Here is an 8,611-nt window from a genome sequence, read left to right as displayed (position 1 = left end):
TGGTTGGAAAAGTCAAGACCAAAGAAACTTCAGTGCTCCATGTTCCAACTATCAAGAATCACCATCTCCATATTCATACCAAGAACCACCACCTCTCTATCCATATCAACTATCAAGAACCATCACCTTTCTACTCATATCGAGAGCCACTATCTCCCTATTCATACCAAGAACCATCCTCCTTTTACTCTTATCAAGAACCATCATCTCCTTTTTATTCATATCAAGAGGCATCATCTCCTTATTTATATCAAGAATCATCAACTATTAAGCTTGTCATGAAAGAATGCATACATGATATAAGGATGAGTTTCAAAAATATAGAGAAATATGTGGAGTCAATTATCAAGCCCCAGGAAGATGAACAAGCAAATTTCTTTCCAAGAGATACAATGCAAACTCCTATGGAAGAAAGTGAGGAAATCAATCAAAGTAGTTCATACTCCAGTGAATTAGAGACTCTCCACCCTCACACATAGAAGAATAGGACGATGCACAAAAAAAAGAGTTTGTAAGGGATGAAAACAATTATGGGAATCTATACTCCAATGAAGCAGAGAGTAGCATAGAGGGTGAGTTTATTGAACCATCGATTCAAGATGTTCTTGATGAAGGGTAAACTCCAACTATCACACAACACCCAAATTTTGAAATCAAAGAAGTGAAGGCAACCAAGGAAAGCACTGAAAAGGGGATTGTGACCAAGAAACAAAAGAAAATATCCATGAAAATTCAAGAACAATCGTCAAGGTAGTGACGTTAAAAAAGCGCTTGTTGAGAGGCAACCCAACGTTTGGTATTTTCTTTTCATTCTCTTTTTGTTTTGCTTAAGATTATGTATGTGTTCATGGATTAAGTTTGGTGCGCTACACCAAATTTGCATCCCATTGGGTACTTGGCCTAGTTTCACATAGATTATATCATACTAAGTTTGGTGTCCTCACACCAAGTTTGGTGTTGCCACAATCACCATGAAACACATTAGCAATCTAGCTATTTTATAATGTTTTAGTTTTCCTTAAGTTTTGTTTTAATTTGATTAATTTATTTTGAATAAGGCCTCTGCATTGCTTGATTTTCTGTCACTTGCTAGTCCTATTTACTCTTATTTCCATCACCATTATTTCTCTTTCTTTGTTGCTTGAGGACAAGCAACCATTTTAAATTTGGTGTTGGAAGCTGTACTCTACATAGCTTAAAAGGGGATAAAGAAGAAGATGATGAAGAGAAAGGTAGAGAGCTAAGGTTGTTTCCTTCTTTTTTAATTATATGATGTGTGTTCTTCCTTTTAGATAAGTATAATATAACTTTGAATTATAACATATTGCCTTTACATCATGATTATCATCTTGAAATTTGTGAGTCAAAGCAATTAAGCATCATGATCATCAACAAATAGGGTAATTAAAGAAGAAACGAGCATGAACATATGAGTATTGGAAGGTTAGCATGACTATTTTTGCTCAAACACATTTGAATTTTGTTTGATTGAAATTTTTATCTAGAACACTTTATAAAATCTTTGAATTTTGAAGACCTTGAAGAAGATTGTCCATAAATGATCAAGAAAAGAAAGGGGAATAGGAAAGCTGAAGGCTCTAAGTACCAATGACAACTCATTAGTCAAGTACTTGTGGTGTTTATCTATCAAGCAAAAAGCTTGAAAACAAAACACTTAGAGTCAAGGCTAGGCTCAAGTGCAAAGCACTCCCTCAAAGCTCAAGGCTTTGAGCATCGACGATTAGAGAGAAAATAAAGGAAACAAAAGCAAAGCTTAAAAAGTTCTCTAGTTATATGCTTGTGGTGCTTATGTATCAGGTGGTAATACTTGAAAACAAAGCATTTAGAGTCGAAGCTATAAAAACAAATGGTGCAAAGCACCCAAGAAGCTAAGAAAAGAAACAATTGAAAAGCTTGTTTCAAGGAAGGAATATAAAAAAGATTCCATAAAGTGATCAAGATAAAATCATCAATCATTTGAAATTCTTTTGTAAGTGTTGCATGCATAGTAAACTAGCCAACCATGAACATTGAAATTGATATTCTTCTCACCTTGGATTTTCACTTTCATTGCATGATTCTTTGTTTGCTTGAGAACAAGCAAAGTTTAAGTTTGGTGTTGTAATGCGTGCGCATCATGTTGTGTTTTTCTATACTTTTTCATATAAGAAATAAATGCATAAAGTTTAATTATGAAGAGTTTTGGGGCTCAAATTGGATATTGCTTTGATCCTTTTGGTTTCATGATTATTGTAGGGAATTGTTAGAAAAAAGAAGCAAAAGAATAAGGAAGAACCAAGAATTAAAGACAAGTGCAAAGAGAATTCGTGAATGCTGTCAACCCTGAACTCTTCACACTCCAACGAGCATAACTAGAGCTATAGAGGTCCAATCGATGCGGTTTCAGCGACATTGGAAAGCCAACTTCCAAAGTTTTCCAAAGATATATAATAGTATACACTTTCTTACTAGATTGCACGGCCTTGATGGCGCCTAACTTAGGATTTTCCAAGTCAGGCGCCAAAAGAAGACAAGCACACCCAATTGCATGCTAGAAAGGTGGCGCCTAACTTGGGATTATCCAAGTTAGGCGCTAGATGCACACAAATATGCCAAGTTAGGCGCCAATCCTCAAGCCTTGAAGTGGTCCCCGTTCGTCCTTTAAGTGATATGCGAAAATCTTTATTTTATTTTGATTAAGGCTTTTATTTTATTTATAAATAGGAAAAGATATTATTTAGTTTTAAAAATATATTTTACATTAACAAGGATTAGATATAAAAGGAGAAGAGATCTTGACCTAGGCTCTCCTAATTTTCATTCCGCACTTTTACATTTTTTCTCTGTTAGGGGTTTATTTTCTCTATGAGCAACTAAACCTCTACTGTTAAGGTTAGGAGTTCTGTTTATTTTTATGGATTGAAATTATTGCTTTTCTATTTTAATTAATGTATTGATTCAGTTCTAAGGATTGTTTTCGTTCTTCATCTTATGAATCTAGGTAGAACGGAAGTATGACCCTTATTCTACATGAGTTCTTGTGAATCTCGGAAGAGTTATCTCTAGAGGATCATCTCGCTTGAACAACAGGCTCGATTTTGGTTCTCTAGAGAGTCTCACTTGAACAATAGCTTGAAAGTAAATTCCTCCTGAATTGCTAATTACATGGACTAATTGGGATATGTGCCATAAAATTCTGTTAGCTTTGGGTAATTAGAGTTCCTGTGGTTATGAACCAGTTTTAAACTTAACCCTCTAATTGGAATCAGATGACCAGAGAATTGGTGGTTGATGAAGGTTAGAGGAGACTAAAAAGGTCTAAGGAATTAGGGTTTAGTCACTTATGGTGAATGGTGTAGAATTTATAACCACAAACTAGCCGACAAGTGCACCGAGTCGTACCAAGTATTACCTCAGGTGAATGAGGGTCGATCCCACGAGGATTGATGGATCAAGCAACAATGATTGAGTGAATTGGCTTAGTCAGACAAACAGAAAATGGTGTTTGAGAGTTCAAAAGTATTAACAGTAAATTCAGAGAATTAGAAAGCAAATGGTGAATTGATGTGAAAAATATATGGAGAAAACAGTTAAGGCTTCAGAGATATCTATCTTTTGGATTGACTTTTCTTACTAACTATTTTAATCATGCAAGATTTGATTCATGGCAAACTATATGTGACTAAACCCTAATTCCAGAGACCTTTTTAGTCACCTCTAACCTTCATCAACTGCCAATTGCTTGGTCACTTAATTCCAATTAGAGGGTAAAGTTCAATTCTAGTTTATATGCCACAGGAACCCTAATTACCCAAATATAAGAGGATTATATGTCACGTATCCCATTAAGTCCAGATAATTAGAAGTTTAGGAGAAATTATTTTCAAGCTGTTGTTCAAGTAAAGAGCTTTTCCAAGTTATACAAGAACTCAATTAGAACAAGGGTCATACTTTCGTTCCACCCAAATTCATAAGATAAAGAACAAAAATAATTCTTGAAATTGAAATCATTACATAAATTAAAATAGAAAAGTAATAGTATCAATTCATACAATAGACAGAGCTCCTAACCTTAACAGTGGAAGTTTAGTTACTCATGGTTTGGAGAGAAAACTAGGATTCAGAAAAACTGTAAATTATGGAATGATTTTTTTCCCTTTTATATCTAATCTTGATTAATATAAATTATATTTCTTAAAACTAAATAATATTTTTTCCTCTTTTAAAATAAAATAAAATTTAATCAAAATTAATTTAATTCATCTCGTGCAGCCTTGTATGCGAATGGGGACCACTTGAGTTGCAAAAGTTGGCGCCAAACTCGGAGGATCCAAGTTTGGTTTCAACCCAACCGAAAGCTTCCCTTTGGTTCTCTCTGGCTGGCGCCAAACTTGAGTAGCTTCAAGTCACCCGCATGCACTCCTTGGAAACTCCTTGCTAGCGCCAAACTTGAGGTTTCTCAAGTTTGACTTCAGGTGACCTGTAAGCATTCTTCGATTCTTCTTGGTTGAAGCCAAACTTGAGGTTTCTCAAGGTTTCTCAAGTTTGACTTCACTGAGACTGAAAGCAATGGGGGAATATAGTGCTCCTAGCGCCAAACTTGGAGACTTTGTGGCCAAGTGTGCTGGAGAAGAAGTGTGCACTATTATATATCGTTAGAAAGCTCTGAATGTTAGCTTTCTAATGCCACTAAAATCACGTCAATTGGACCTTTGTAGCTCAAGTTATTTTTGTTGGAGTGAAGGGAGGTCAGAGTTGATAGCATCATTCACTTTCTTCTCTTTTTCTACAGAAACTCCATCAAATCTATCTGAATGCTACCTGAAATAAATAGAATTACACAAAACTCAAAGTAGCATTCATAGTGGCTAGAAGATGATTAATTATTGATTAAACTCAACAATTTAAATGCAAATTCACTAGGAAAAGATAGGAAAGATGCTCACGCATCAGTAAACCATAATGAATCTTGCACGATTAAAATAATTGGTAAGAAATACTAATCTGGAAATTTGAATATCTCTGACACCTTAACTATCTTTATCATGTTATTTTCTTAACCAATTTTAGTTTATTTTTATTTAATTCTTTGTTTTTATGTTATTTGCTATTAAAACCCTAAATTTTGATTGTCTGACTAAAATAATCAATTGACTATTGTTGCTTGATCCATTAATTCTCGTGGTATCGATCCTCACTCACTTGAGGTATTATTTGGTACGACCCGGTGCACTTGCCGGTTAGTTTGTGGTATTCAAATTCCGCACCAAGTTTTTGGTTCTACCCAGATTCATGAGATGAATAACGAAAGCAATCCTTGAAATTGAATCAATACCTTAATTAAAATAGAAAAATAATAATCTCAATCCATAGAAATACACAGAGCTCCTAACCTTAACCGAGGAGGTTTAGTGACTCATGAGTTAAAGAGAAAACAACGGTTCTGAAAAGTGTGAAATTGTGAAAGGGAGAAGATCCCCTTCCGGGAGAAGTGTGTCCCAAGGGCTAAACCTTTTTCCTTTTATATCTAACCTAATTTTGATTTGGAACTTAAAAAAAATAATAAATTTTAAATCTAAAAGATTTTATTTGTAAATAAACATAACAAAAATAATAGATAAAATAATAATTAAAAGCTAAATATAGCTAAAGATGCTCTTTTGAATGAGTTTGATCCACAGAATTGGCATTGAGTTTCCATTCGGTTTTGTCTTCCTGGGCGCTAAATGCCAAGCTCGGCGTTTAGCGCCCTTCATGGCAGTGATTCCAAAATAAAAGTATAAACTGTTATATATCGTTGGAAAGATCTGGAAGTTGGCTTTCTAATGCCATTAAAACTGCATCAATTGGACTTTGGTAGCTCAATTTATGTTCGTTGGAATGCAAGGAGGTCATGGTTGACAGCATCTACTTTCTATCTCTTTTGTTTTGCACAAAACTCTGCCAAATTGGCCCGAATTTTACCTGAAATCATAAAAATACCAAAACAACTCAAAGTAGCATCCAAAGAGGATTTTAACACTAAAATATAATTAAACTTACTAAATTCCAACTAAATTTAACTAGAAAAATAAGCAGAAAATAGGTATAAGATATTCATGTATCAGTCTCCATCGTCCAGTGTCATCGTCGTCATCAAGCTCGCGTTGGAAAAGAGAAGTCAACGCATTCTGGCACTGCTGAGGGACCAGTCGCCGTTAGATCCATTACTACGATTGTGTTTTGTTACCGTTGCCGTTGAGTTATCTGCTACTGCCAAAGCCGTCGTTGCCGAAAACCGCCATTGGAGCCGCCATCTTCTTGGTAAGCTCTAGCTCTGTTCTGGTTTTCCTTCTTTGTCTGTCAAGATCCTTGTTACTGTGAGAATTGTTACTGAGGTTGTCTGTGACAGGAAAAATAATTATTGCAATTTACTCTGCCATCAATAAAGGTCTCCGGAGCTACTACTCCTCCGTTGCCTCATTTCTCTTTATCTGCAATAAGTTATTCTAGCATTGAAACTCTTACCGCTATTAATCTGCTATTAATTATTGAGAATTTTGCGATGTTAACATTCTAGGGTCAAGTTCTGAAAATTGCATGATTGAAATAAAAGTTGTTGTGGTGTTATCCTGCTTCGTTTCTCGTGGTAGTCATAGGACAGACATGTAATATTTGTATTTGTAAGTATTATTTGGGTGTGAATCTTGTTTTTGGTTTGCTTAGTTGATTAATTACATCTATCTGCTATTTGATCTAATTGCTCTATCTATACTCTCTATTTGTGTATACTTTACATTATTTTGTCTGTGTTTGAAACTGAGAGATCCCTCATACTGGGGTGCTGATGCTGAAGATTATTTCTAATGTGGTGATGGAGGTTGAGGTAGATTGGACTTAGTATTGAGCTAATACTCTAGTTTTGTGTTGGATGGATAGGAATCAGTGATGTAAGTTGGTTGGGTAGGAAGCCCTGAGACACACTTTTGGTTTTTTTTTCCTTTTTAAACGATTTACTTTACGGATTTGTAAACTAAAGAATATTCTTTATGACCTTTCTGAAGTAAGATTTCTTATAAATCTTTTCCAAAGTGTATTTTAAAAAAGAAACTATTTTTATAATGAGATTCTCTCTATTTGCAAGTATTTCTTTGTTTTGATAGTATTTTCTTTCTTACTGTGAACCTGCGAGGACGATGTTCTCATCCCCTTACATATTTTCTTTTTCAGTGGCAGGTTCAGAAATCTTTGGCGTGAAGCCACCGTCGATTATTGTTTTGGTTTTTAGAGGGGTAGAAATTGTATTTGAGAAATTTTGAATAAGTCCGTGTATTTAATATTATGTGGATATAATTATGTGATAAAGTTTATTAAAGTAAATACTTTTTTATTTCTTTATTAAAAATCCGATTTGTATTCGTAAAGGCTCAATATTAAATAAATATAGTATGAAATTAAAGGAGTAGAGATAGGTAACGCCTGGACTTTTGGCACGATAATGAGTTGCTAAAAGTTAGGGTATTACACAACCCATCTATCCCTGGCATCCATCTTCAATTTGGGTGTTATGAAACTACTAAATTGGTATGTGATTATCTAGAAAATGCTACACCATTTTTTATCTTTTACACCAATATCAATTGCTTAATGAACTTTTCAACCTTAAGCAAGAATGTGGTCAGGTTGTTTATAATTTTATAGTACAAATTGAACGCATTTGGGATCAATTGGCCTCTTGTGAACCTGTTCTTAAAGATGCTATTGATGCTAAAGCTTATGAGGATTCTTGCAATCGGACACATCTAATTCAGTTTCTCATGGCACTTATGAATGATTATGAGCTGATTAAAACTTCTCTTTTTTATCAAAATCCTTTGCCTAGTCTTGAAGATGCTCTCTCGCATCTTAAGTCTGAAAAAACACGTTTAGGGTTGACTCGATCAAAAGCTGATCCTATCTTTACGGTTACCAACAAAAAGGAAAAATTTTGCCAAAATTGTAGCGTTCTGACCTCCTTTTACCAGATTGTCCCTCCATCGAATGTCGTAAATGCAAGCAGAAAGGTCATATTGCCTTAAACTGTTCCATTTTGTATTGTCAGTATTACAAACAATTGGGTCACTTCATACCTTCTTGTCCTACTCATCCACCTCGTCCAGATAGGAACATGTATCATTCTCACACCAACGCTCCCAAGTATGTGCCTATCACTGCAGTTGATGTCGCTGATGTCTCTACCTCATCTACTTCTAGTAGTCTATCTCTTGTTTCTCCATCCGATATTGAGTCTTTTCTCAAACAACTTCTTTCATTCTCTGGTAATACTTTTGTTGCTCTATCCACTCCTCGAGGAAACTCTAAATGGCACTTTGGTTCTGGTTGTTTCAATTACATGTCACCTATATGTCATGCTTTTTCATCTTTGTCTACCATTACCAGCACGTCGTCTATTCACACCGCTGATGGATCCCTTATGTATGTGAATCATAAAGGACTTGTGTCACAATCTGACCTTCACATACCTAATAAATATTTTATTTCTAAATTAAATTTAAATCTTATATTTGTGGGTTAATTAGTTAAACTTGGTTTTGATGGTAATTTTTCTATTTCTGATTATCGTGTGTAAGAT

Source organism: Arachis duranensis, chromosome 5 (assembly GCF_000817695.3).
Source record: "Arachis duranensis cultivar V14167 chromosome 5, aradu.V14167.gnm2.J7QH, whole genome shotgun sequence".
Taxonomy (NCBI): Eukaryota; Viridiplantae; Streptophyta; class Magnoliopsida; order Fabales; family Fabaceae; genus Arachis; species Arachis duranensis.
The sequence above is the reverse complement of the archived record's forward strand: the minus strand, read 5'-3'. Positions refer to the sequence as shown.